Below are 12,514 nucleotides of genomic sequence, written 5' to 3' on the forward strand. Positions count from 1 at the left end.
GACCTTGGAAGAATCTTCCATCACTGAGATTCTGTGAGAATCAGGAGAGTGTTGACAAGGGGCAAGAGATGTTTCAGTGGGAAAATAATGATAATAACCAGCATTGAGAAAAAATTTTTTTACATTTGCATTTCCCTTGACCTTCAGATCACAATCACCTAATTCTGTAGATGTTTTTACAGCCCCATTCTATAGATGAGAAGACTGATGCCGAGACTTTCTGACACAAGTACCCTCCCCCCAACTCTTCTGCCTCCCCCAGGAGAAAGGAAGCAGTTCCTCCAGACTTGAGCATGGTAGGGTGGAGCCTCTTACATACAGTACATGTTGAATAAATGAAGAATGTCTAAGGACCACATCTTCAGCACAAAAACAAGTCAAGGATTTTACTCCATGCAGACCTCCTTCTCCGAGGGCATTCCTCTAGTAAGGAGACATTCACCCATCTCTAACCACCTGGTTCAAAGGCAGCTTGCTTGCCCACATGCCTTTTTGCACATTCCTGGGCACTCGGAATGCTCAGGGCTGTCAGTGCTCATTGAACTTGAGCTCAGGGCGGGCTGTAGATGCCTGCAGCTCAGGCGGGCGGATGTGCAGCCAAGCTCTAAATTTAACCAGGTGGTTTCCTGTGCCACAGGTGGAGTGCTAGGCAGCTTCCTTTTCAAACATCCTTTCCCTGCAGCTTTGGGAGGTGGGCACTTGGTGACTGGGTAATAGTTGGGTTTGTTTTGTTCCTTTTCTTCTCGACAAAGTGTAATTGTGTCGATGATTCTCCCTTGCACCACACATGTGTGGCCTTGGGTTGTTGCGCTTTTAGAAAGAGCCAGACTTCCTCATCAGGGGGACCAGGGGATGTTGTCCAAATCATCTGCCCTCCCCTACTCTTTGATGTGGAAGTCAACAGCTCGACTCCTTTCAAGCACACCACACAAAAGATGCTGCCAGTGAGTGCAGAGAGTTAAGCCACACTTTTCCCTTCTCCGTCCGCCTCCCCTTCCAGGTAGGTGTACAAGCATCTTTTTGCAAGATGAGCCGTGGCCACTCTTAGGGCCTGGAAGGGTAGCATCAGGGACCAAAGGTGAGGCTCAGATACTGGGTTTCAATTTGGATTGTACCAACAGTGATGTCAGTCAACAACTCACCTCCAAACTGGCATGGTTCCACCCAACCCTTACATTTAAACGGCCCTCTGAGGTTTTCAAAGGGCTGTTCTCACAGTCCTGGGTGGTGGTTAGTCTGACTATCATTACCCTTGTTCTACAGGTAAGGAAACAGAGATTCAGAGGGGTCAATAGAGTCCTAGAAATTTCCACAGCTCAAAAATGTTGAAGCCAGGACTTCCACCCAGATCAGAAGAGCATTGATCCAGAGCTGGAAGGGAACCTTAGAAGTCAGGGAGTCCAACTCCCTCATTTTATATTTGGGGAAACGAGGCCCAGAAGAAGGAAGTGATTTGACTAAGGTTCCATAAGTAAGAAGGAATAGCGCTGAGATTCTACCATGCTTTCTTCATATCTTTGAATGGTACCATGATGACTTTCAATTAACTTCTAGGTCCCTTGGCTTCCTCCTCCTCCTGGGTCTTGGAGATGCCACGTTAGTTGAGAAAAGGTCTTTCCCACAGTTGTAAACAACTATAGAAATGTACTGTTTGATAAACCCAAAGACTCCAGCTCGTGGGGTAAGAACTCACTATTTGACAAAAACTGCTGGGAAAACAGTATGCCAGAAACTAAGGCATAGACCAACATCTCACACCATATACCGAGATAATATTGAAATGGACACATGATTTAGACATAAGGGATGATACTGTAAGCAAATTAGGAGAGCAAGGAATAGTTTACCTGTCAGATCTATGGAGAAGGGAAGAACTGATGACCAGAGATGGAGAGCATTATGAAATACAAAATGGATACTTTTGGTTACATTAAATTAAAAAGGTTTTGTACAAACAAAACCAATGCAAGCAAGATTAGAAGGGAAGCAGAAAGCTGAGAAACAATCTTTATAGTCAGTGTTTCTGATACAGCCCTCATTTCTAAAATATGTAGAGAACTGAATCAAATTTATGAGAATACAAGCCATTCCCCAATTGATAAATAGTCAAAATATATGAACAGGCAGTTTTCAGATAAAGAGATTAAAGCTATCTCTAGTCAAATGAAAAAAAATGCTCTAAATCACTATTGATCAGAGAAATGAAAATTAAAACAACTCTGAGGTACCACCTCACTCCTATCAGATTGGCTAATATGACAGAAAAGGAAAATAATAAATGTTGGAGAAGATGAAGGAAAATTGGAACACTAATGCATTGTTGGTGGAGTTGTGAACTGATCCAACCATCCTGGAGAGCAATTTGTAACTATGCCCAAAGGGCTACAAAACCCTTTGATCCATTAATACCACTATTAGGTCTATATCCCAAAGAGATCATAAAAAGGGAAAAGGACCTACATGTACAAAAATATCTATGGCAGCTCTTTTTGTGGTGTCAAAGAATTGGGAATTAAGGAGATACTCATCAATTGGGGAATGGCTGAACAAGTTGTGGTCTATGAATATAATGGAATCCTATGATTCCATAAGAAATGATGAGGCAGGTGGACTTCAGAAAAACCTGAAAAGACTTACATGAACTGAGGCCAAGTGAGGTGAGCAGAACCAGGAGAACATTGAACATAGTAACAGCAACATTGTGCATTGACTAACTTTGATAGACTTAGCTCTTCTCAGCAATACAATGATCCAAGATAGTTCCAAAAGACTTGTCATTGAAAATGCTGACCACATCCAGAGAAAGAACTATGGAGTTTGAATGCAGATTGAAGCGTACTATTTTTACTTTCTTTTTGGTTTTTGTTTTTTCTTTCGTATGGTTTTTCCCTTTTGTTCTGATTCTTCTTGTACAACATGACTAATGTGGAAATATGTTTAACATGTTGTACATTTATAACCTATATCAGATTGCTTGCTGTCTTGGGGAGAGGGGAGGGAAGAGAGGAAAGGAGAAGAATTTGGAACTCAAAATTTTACAGAAATGAATGTTACAAACTATCTTTGCCTGTAATTGGAAAAAAATATTATTAAGAGAAATAAAGAGAAAAGGTGTTTCCTTTAAAAGTCAGGCAGAAACCTAAGAAGTAGAGGAATTTCTACATAAAATGTAGGAAGGGAAGAGAATAGGCATTTATATAGCACCTACTATGTGCCAGGCATTGTGCTACGTTTTTGGTTTGTTTTTTTTTTTTAAAGGTAGCATCTGGATATTTTAAAGGACCATCACTAAATTCACCATCTCTGGAACAAGTGAAACAGACTTTTTCCCCTCCTGGTTTGGAAACTTGCTGGAGTTATTAAATTTCTCAGAATCTTAGAATTGGAGGACCTCAGAGGCCATGAGTCTACCCTATCCTCAAGTAAGAACCCCCCCATCCCCCAGCACACCAGATGAGCAAGCATCTAGACTTTGCCTAAAGACCTCAGGGGAGGGGGACCCTGCTACATCTGCAAGGCAGCCCGCTCCCTGCTGGGATGGCTCTCACTGCTGGGACATTATCCTGACACTAGCTTAAATTTGTTTCTCTGCAACTTCCAGCAGGTGCCAGTCAGTCAACAGGCATTTATTAAACACCTACTGTGTGCCAGATATTGTGCTAAGTGTTTAGGATACAAAGAAAGGCAAAAATAATCCCTGTCCTCAGGGAGTTTGCATTTTAATTGGGGAGACAATATAAAAACAATTGAGTATAATATATGCTATACTATATTATATCGTATTATATTATACTCCTGTCAAGCTCTGTTCTTCTTAGTCTCAGCATAGACTAGTGCCCCAATGACGTTCACACACAATCAGCCCTGTCCTCACCTAGGATCCACTTGAGGCAGGAGTTCTTCGTCATGGACTCCCTCAGTTTTCCTTCACTTGGGCAAGGACTAAGGGGAGTATTTTAAGTGATGGGTTGAAACATCCTATGAGGAGAAGAGAGAGAGGCATACCCAGTGAGGTATTCCCTTGGAAGATGCCCTGAACTCAAAGAGGGTTGCTGTTGATGGTGGGGCACCACTGGGGAGCAGCTGCTGGAATGGGTGAGGATCTGGGTTTAGATGTGCCCCCTGGTCGTGGCACGGTGCTCTGGCACCTCAGCTAAGGAAGAGTATTGTCCCCCCTCCTCCCTCCCCCCAAAAGGAACCAGTTCCTGTCCTCAGGGAGCTTATATTCTACTGAAAGATAACCATTTGCACATAGAAAATACAGAATTATATATACATATGTATGTATAAAGAGAGAGAGAGAGAGAGAGAGAGAGAGAGAGAGAGAGAGAGAGAGTCAATGACTATAGTAATCTATTATTTGATAAGCTCAAAGACCCCAGTTTCTGGGATAAGAACCCACTCTTTGAAAAAACTGCTGGGAAAACTGGAAAAGAGTATGGAAGAAACTAGGCATTGATCAAAATGTCACACCATATACCAAAATAAAGTCAAAATGGGTTCATGAATTAGTTGTAAAGGCTGATACTATAAGCAAACTGGGAAAGCAAGGAATAGTTTACCTATCAGATTTATGGAGAACAGAAGAATTCATGACCAAACTGGAGATAGAGAACATTACAAAATGCAAAATGGATAACTTTGATTATATTAAATTGAAAAGTTTTTGCACAAACAAAGCCAATGCAACTAAGATTAGAAGGAAGGTAGAAAACCGGGAAAGAATTTTTACAACCAGTCTCTCTGATAAGGGCCTCATTTTTAAAATATGTAGAGAATTAAGTCAAATTTATAAGAACACAAGCCATTCCCCAATTGATAAATGGTCAAAGGATATGAATAGGTAGTTCTCAGATGAAGAAATTAAAGCCATCTATAGTCATATGAAAAAATGTTCTAAATCACTATTGATTAGACAAATGCAAATTAAAACAACTCTGAGGTACCACATCACACCTATCAGATCGGCCAAGATGGCAAAACAAGAAAATGATAAATGTTGGAGAAGATGTGGGAAAACTGGAACGCTAATACATTGTTGGTGGAGTTGTGAAATGATCCAACCACTTTGGAGAGTAATTTGGAACTATGCCCAAAGGGCTATAAAAATGTACATACCCTTTGGCCCACCAATAGCACTTCTAGGGCTATATCCCAAAGAGCTCATACAAATGGGAAAAGGACCCACCTGTATAAAAATATTTATAGCACCTCTTCTTGTGGTGGCAAAGAATTGGAAATTCAGAGGATGCCTATCAACTGGGGAATGGCTGAACAAGTTATGGTATATGAATGTAATGAATACTATTGTGCTATAAGAAATGATGAACAGGCTGATTTCAGAAAAACCTGGAAAGACTTGTATGGTCTGATGCTGAGTGAAGTGAGCAGAACCAGGAGAACGTTGTACACAAAAACAGTCATGTTGTTCGATGACTAATATTGATAAACTTAACCCTTCCCAGCAATACAAGGATCTAAGGCATTTCTAGAGGTCTCGTGATGGAAAATGCTGTCCACATCCAAAGAAAGAACTATGGAGTTTGAATGCAGATTGAAGCATATTATTTGCTATTTTTTTCTTCTGTTGAGTTTTGTTTCCTCTTTCTGGTGGTTCCTCCTATTTGTTCTAATTCTTACTTACAACATCACTAATGTGAAAATATTTTTAATACGAATGTATATGTACAGCCTATAGCAGATTATGTGCTGCCTTGGGAAGGGTGGTGGAGAGGGAGGGGGACAAAAATTTTAAACTCAAAAGCTTATGGAAGTGATTGTTGATGAATCAAAATAAATTAGTATTAAGTACCTGTGGGAAAAAAAAGAATGAGACAAAATGAAGTTTTGTAGCCCAAGCTAGGTAGTGGTCCCAACCTGAGAAGAACTCCAGACTGGTAGTCTGAATACCAGTGCCCTTCTTGTGCAACAATGCAATGACTCCCTGAGCCCCAGTGAAAGGCCTAGTCAGATCTGGTATTGCAAAGCACATCTGAATGGGAATTCTCTATGACCCCTGTAGTCTCTACATGGGAAAAATAGGTGCTCAGAGGAAAGAGACAGAAGCAGCCTTCAAACTTGAGGAGTGATTAGGAGTCAGTCTGTGATGTCCAGAGCCAAAGCTATATGTTTTTTGAACCCATGAGTATGTTCCGGTAGTGTTATTCTTTTTCTCTAAATTAACTTCTGAATTTCCAGATCTATTTTCTTTTTTTATTAATTGATTTTAAACTTAAATACTAAAACTGAAATACAAAATAAAGAAAGAAAAAAAAACATTGCCATGTGCACAGCAGAACATAAGAGAGGATTCAAAATATACAGCAATGAATTTCCATTTCAAGAAAGGCTATATAATAATTACTATACATTGTGCTCTGAAAAAAGAGAGAGAGAAAGCAAGAGAGAGAGCACACATTGATGATTGGGAGGATCCTCCCTTGGGTAGGAGGTGGCCATGAATCTATGCTTTGCAGGAAGCTGGGGATTCTTTGAGGCAGAAGGCAGAGAGTATGCATTCTAGATGTTGGTGGGGGGCACAACTTACTCAAAGGTCATGGGGATGGTAGAGAGGATGCTAAATACTGGGGAAAACTAGACCAGTTTGATTAAACAAAACACATTAAGGGGAGTGAGAGGAAAAAAGTTAGTGAAGATCATATTGTGGTAAGTTTTAATACCAGGATGAGAACTTTGTATTTATTCTAGAGGCAATAGGGAGCCAGTGGAGAGACTTTTGATTAGGGGAGATCCATGGTCAGATCTGTGTTTTGAGAATACCCATTTAGCAGTTATATGGAAGGTGCATCGGAAAGGAATATATCTAGAGTTGTTCTGGATGGAACCCTACAAATTATAATTTATTTTTGCAGATTCTCAAGGCAGAGAATCTCTGCCCATCGTCCTGCAGCGTGGTTATTCCTGGCATCGCTCTGACCTTTGGTTAACTTGGTGCTTTTGCCCACCTGGCCTGATACTAACCTACCATAAGTAGCATGTGGCACATGTCAGGATGGTGACCACATCAGTGACACTGTCGACAAGGGCTCATCATCCTTTCGGAATGAGAGAACCGTGACATCTTGGAGGCTTCCGTGTGATCTGAGGAAGAGCATTAGGATGGCTTTTTAAAGAGATCTGCCTCCATTTACCTTCTCCTGACAGCTGGGTTGGGGGCAGGAGCCTCCTGCAGTCCTGTTGTACAGACCTCTTTCCAAAGGAGTTGAGCTTTCAGTAAGTACCAGTTATGTGCCAGGCACGGGAGATACAAATATAAAAATAAAACCATGTCTGCCCTGAAGGAGCTTCTATTTTAATGGCGTAAACACCACATAGAGAGATTACATACAAAATCTATGCAAAGCAGATTCCTGGAGAATGACACACATGAACATGAAAGACGGTTTGTTAACAAGAGCACCAGTATTCCAGAGGGCACAAATGAAGAGGGAGGGGGTGGCATGTGTGAGGGGGTGAGGACTCGTAGCCAGGGGTACGGAGCTTCACAGCATCTCCCTCTCCCTGCAGGCCTGACAGATGGGATTTCTGCTTGGATTAGATGCCCCCTGAGGTCTCCTCTGATTTCACGATTCTGTGCTGCTTATGTCCCTCATCCTTACATAGATCCTATCTGTGCCCCATTGGTGACAGCTTCTATTTGCAGCATCTATTAAGCTGAAAAGTGGATGGAAGCTTTGACCCCCCAATGTGACATAGGGGGCACAGTTTGACTGATGAAAATTGCTTGGCAATTGTATGTACCACATGCTTCCTTATCAATGACAGACTTTCTAAACTAGCCTTTAAAAAAGTTTACTCTAAAGCCCATTTAAAAAAGAGCCTCATGAAGGTATATACTCTGGCCTTTCTCTTCTGTGGGGCCCCAGACAGGGTAGTGTAGTCCTAAACGTCACAGGAATTCTATAAGACTCTGGTGAGACAGGGGAGCCCATTTAGAGAGGGAGGGGGGTTCCCTCTATTCTCTCTGGGCTTGAATATGAGTCCTTTCTTTATCCTTTACTGGATAACTAAAATTGTTCTCTTTGGGGGAAAAATACCAAGGAGTCTCATTTGAGACAGAAAACTGATAAGTGGAAAATGCCACTTTCAGTTACATTGCTTGAATGGTGGATGTTGGTGATATCAGTCCGTAGTCCTCATGCTAATCTAGGCAGCTAGGTGGTACAGTGGGTGGTACACTGGGACTGGAGCTCTGAGTTCAAATCCAGACTCAGAGAATGTATAAACCTGGATTTAACCGCTGTCTGCCTCAGTTTCCCCATCTGTAAAATGGGAATAATAATAATAGTACCTACGTCCTAGAGTTCTTAAGAGGAGCTAATGAGGTAATATTCGTTAAGTGCTCACCCAGTGCCTGGCACATAGTTAATACTTCCTTCCTAAAAAGAATCCTGAGGTCTGTGGGCTTAGAATGAGAATGTCGGATTGGGGCTTTTGACATTGGTAAGGTATCTGTGCTTCTCTAGGGAAAAAATCCTATTTTGGACCCATGACTAGTTGAAGAGACAGAGGATGGCCACCATATCATGAAGTCAAGTCCTCAATAAACTGCTTCTTTTTTCAACTTCTTCAGGGTATCTACACATTCATTAGCTGAGGTCCCCTCTCGCTCCCTCCCTTCACCAATGCAAGTCATTACTCCGTCACGCTTGCATGTAAGTGATCTTCATGTATTGGTGGGACCACAAAAGGAATCACTTCTTGCCTAAACGTTCTGAGAAGCATAACAACGACCTTCGCTAAGCCAGTCCTCTGAGAACGGGCACCAGGCCCATGACCAGGCCTTTTCAGATTGGCAGAGTTGGCAGATGACAGAAGGCAGATAGACCACAAAGAGGCCCTGGAGCCAGGTCTTGGCAGAGATGCCAGTGGAGATGGAGTGAACCTGGGTCGTGATGTTGGGATCTGTGGTTGGGACGGCGAGAAAAAGAGAGAGCAAGCTCAGCTTCCATCATGCGGTAAGAACTGAGGGTAAAGGGAGATTCTGTGAGCTGCCAGGAAAAGGATGAAAGCCCAAGGCGCCAGGACACAGTAGGCCCAGGAGGAGGTTACAGTGGTCAGCGGGTCTTCCTTCTTCTCTCCGATCTTTTCCATGGATAAAACCTTCAGATTTTCACAATGATTTTTCATTTCATTCTCAGGACTGAAGTATGGGGCGTTCCTTGGGACTGTGGAAATCCAGGTCCTCCCCAGCCCTTGCCCCGCTCCCCTGTGACTGTGGGAAGCGGATCCCGCGTGCAGGGAGGCAGACACGCTGAGAGGCCATTTCTGCGGCTTCTCGGGCCTGTCCAAACTGTGCCTCCTGCCTCGCCAAGTCCAGTGGCTTGCAATTTGTTTTCTTCATTTGAAATGCTTGCGCATTTTCAGAAGACAAACCTTCAAAGACATTCTGGGAATTTAAGGACGGGGCAGACGGTCCACCAGCTCATTTTGTAGGGTGTCTCTGCATTTTATCCGGAGGGGCCAGGAAGCTCAGATGTTGCCTTTGTTTCTCCCAAAACTCCGCTAATGTAAGGTTGGCATTTGGCCGAAATGGCCTTTAGAGCTGGGAGTGAGCATGGGCAAGTTATGGGAGATACAGAAGAGGAAGGGATCTCAGAGGTCATCAGACCCAGAGAAGCAGCCCCGGTGGAACAATAGAAAAAGCCAGGCCTGCCTGAAGTCAAGAAGACCCGAGTTCAGATCTGGGCTCAGATACTTCCAAGCTGTGTGACCCTGGGCAAGTCACTGAACCTCTGTTTGCCTCAGTTTTCTCAACTGTAAAACAGGAGCAGTAGCAGCGCCTGCCTCCCAGGATTGTTGGGAGTGCTCTAAAGTGCTTAGCACAGTGCCTGGCACATACACGCATGCACATGTCTACATGCTATATAACATACATGTATGTGCTATACAACACACATGCATATATAAAACGCAGCATAGCTATAACAAGAATGCCTCCTCCTGTTGGCTCCTTCCATAATTCAGTGGGTTCCTAATGCCCTCCAGGTGGCCACACCTTCCTTCCATCATGCAGGTGGTATCCCTCTTCAGTCCCAGCCTGGGGCTAATGTTTGCTTCTTATCCTGGGAGGAGCAGAATTCTCTTTCCCCCCTTATTTCTTATTTCATTCGACAATATTTTCTAAACTCCCACTATCCGCAAGGAACCAGACTAGCTCCTGGGTACAAGGAGATAAAAGTGAAAAACAAATCCTTTCCTGGAGGAAATTATATTATACTGGGACAGGCAGAACAACAGGTCCACAGAAAAGTAAACAGAAGGCAGTTCTAGGCACACTGACCACGAATTGAAGTGAGGTGGGGAGGACTTCCTGGAGGAGGCAGTGTTTGAGCCTTGAAGGAAACTAGAAGTTCTAAGAAACAGAGGTGAGGTGAGGTGAAAGGCGTTCTAGGCAGATTGCTTTTCTGTGACTTATAAAAGTTTTTCTTAAGTGGTTTTTGTTTTAGAAAGTCATTCTTGAGAAGGAAGGAGCAAAGTGCTGAAAGGTATGAAGGAATGAAACAAACATTTCTTGAACACTTATTATATGCTGAGACCCCAAGTCAAGAACTCCTGATCAAGGCCAGCTCCTTTGTTTTGTAATTGGGGAAACTGAGGCTCAGTGAGGAAGGAAGGAAAGATTTGATATAAGCACCTACTGTGTGCCAGGCAATGTGCTCAGCTCTTGACAAATATGATGTCATTTGATCCTCATAACACCCTAGGAGGGAGGTGTTATTATTATCCCCATTTTACAGATGAGGAAACTGGGGCAAACAAAAGTTAAGTGACTTACCCAAGATCACATATAGCTAGGACGTATTTGAGGCCAGATCCATTGTCTTGGAATCTGGGTTGTTTCCATAGATATGAGTGAAATGAGAGGAGAGCTGCTTCTCACCTGGATCCAGAGTCCTGGGAATCTGAGGACTGGAAGGCTTTCTCGTACCACTCTGGGCTTTGTGACTTTGGGATATGCAAAGTCAAGGGTATCTCCATTGGGGAATGTCTGAGCACATTGTGGTATACGATTGTGATGGAATATCATTGAAGTAAAATAAATGATGAGCAGACAGATTTCAGAAAAACCTGAGAAGACTTACATGAACTGATGCAAAGTAAAGTGAGCAGAACCAGAACGTTGTATACAGGAAGAGCAACATTGTCACAATGATCAGCTGTGAAAGACTCACCTACTCTGATCAAGATAATGCCAAAGGACTCATGATGAAAAATTCTCTCCACCTCCAGAGAGACAACTGATGAAGTCTGGGTGCAGATTGAAGTGATTTTTTTCACTTTATTTTTCTTGTGTGTGTGTGTGTTTTCTTTTATAACATGGCTACTATGAAAATATGTTTTGTGTGACTTCACATGTATAATTATTATATTGTTTGCTTTCTCAAGAAGTACAGAAGGGAGGAAGAGAATCTGGAATTCAAAATTTTAAAAAATGATGTTAAATTTTTAAAAAAATGTAACTGAGAAATATTTAATGAAATAAATAAAAATATAGCTAAAAAATAAAAAAAAGAAAGTCAAGGGCAAACCCATAAAGATGATGACATCATCAGGTCTTTGACCTAGGACAACAATATTTAGAGGGTGCTGACAGTGTCTGTCAGCACTGAAATGACTATGTTTGTTACCTAATTATAGAGAATAATTAATTAAAATGGGGAAGCCATAACCTATATCTGATTGCTTACTGTCTTAGGGAGGGAGGAAGGGAGGGGTAGAACTTAGAACTCAAAACTTTAAATAAAAATGTTAAAACATTTTTAAAAATGAGAAGCCAACAGGTGTCAATGTCCTCTATCCTGTGCCTCCCTTAACAGCCAATCCCCTCCCCCTCAATGCTCCAGATCTCCTCCGTACCACCAGACCCCCTCCCCCCACCGGGCTCTTCCAACAACATTTAAGGGCAAGTTCCACGTTCCTCGCCCTGAGTAAGTCTTGTATTACCTGCTCTGGCTCAAAAATGGCTGGTTCTGGTTCTGCTGGAGGGTTGTTAAACCCCTGCCTCTGCCTGGGCCAGCTGTGTGATGATTTTAAAAACCAAACCAAACCAAAACTGCCCGTGCTTTACTGAGAATGAATGGTGACGTGATAGGGGCCCTATGGCTCTTCCCAATAACGATGCCTGGCATTTCCATGCCACTGGCGCCCACAGCACGTCTGCCATTGTGCCTGGCTGTGTCCGAGGCATCTCCTGTTCAAATGGAAGCTCCTCCAGGGCAGAGATTTTCTTTGCGTTCTCAGCGTTTTGCCCAGTGCTTGGTACACGGTATGTACTCATACTGTGATTGTTATTAACATGTTACTATTAACATGCTAATGTTAATATTAATGTGTTAATATTAATATACATGTTTATTGACTGATCTCGCTATGACCCAATAGAAATTTCGTTTAGATGTTAGTAAAATTATATCGATGTGAGTTTTCCCCGTCCAAGTTCTAAGACCCCCTCAAGCCTTCCCATAGACTCCAGCTTAAGGACCCTTCCTAA

General features: G+C 42.5%; 1 long non-coding RNA gene across 3 annotated transcripts; it reads left to right on the top strand.

Moving 5' to 3' along the window:
* Positions 1-790: 790 nt before the first annotated feature.
* On the top strand, positions 791-11,796 carry LOC110213104 (uncharacterized). Of its 3 annotated transcripts, XR_002325879.2 has the most exons (4): positions 791-1,000; positions 3,259-3,422; positions 6,873-7,233; positions 8,594-11,796. It is a non-coding gene; the product is annotated as an uncharacterized LOC110213104 (long non-coding RNA). The 3 variants fall into 3 exon arrangements; XR_013485161.1 differs by having other exon boundaries at positions 6,873-11,796; XR_013485164.1 differs by lacking the exon at positions 3,259-3,422 and having other exon boundaries at positions 6,873-11,796.
* The last annotated feature ends 718 nt before the right edge of the window (positions 11,797-12,514 follow it).

This window comes from Phascolarctos cinereus, unplaced genomic scaffold, assembly GCF_003287225.1.
Source record: "Phascolarctos cinereus isolate Bilbo 61053 unplaced genomic scaffold, phaCin_HiC Scaffold_1;HRSCAF=81, whole genome shotgun sequence".
NCBI lineage: Eukaryota > Metazoa > Chordata > Mammalia > Diprotodontia > Phascolarctidae > Phascolarctos > Phascolarctos cinereus.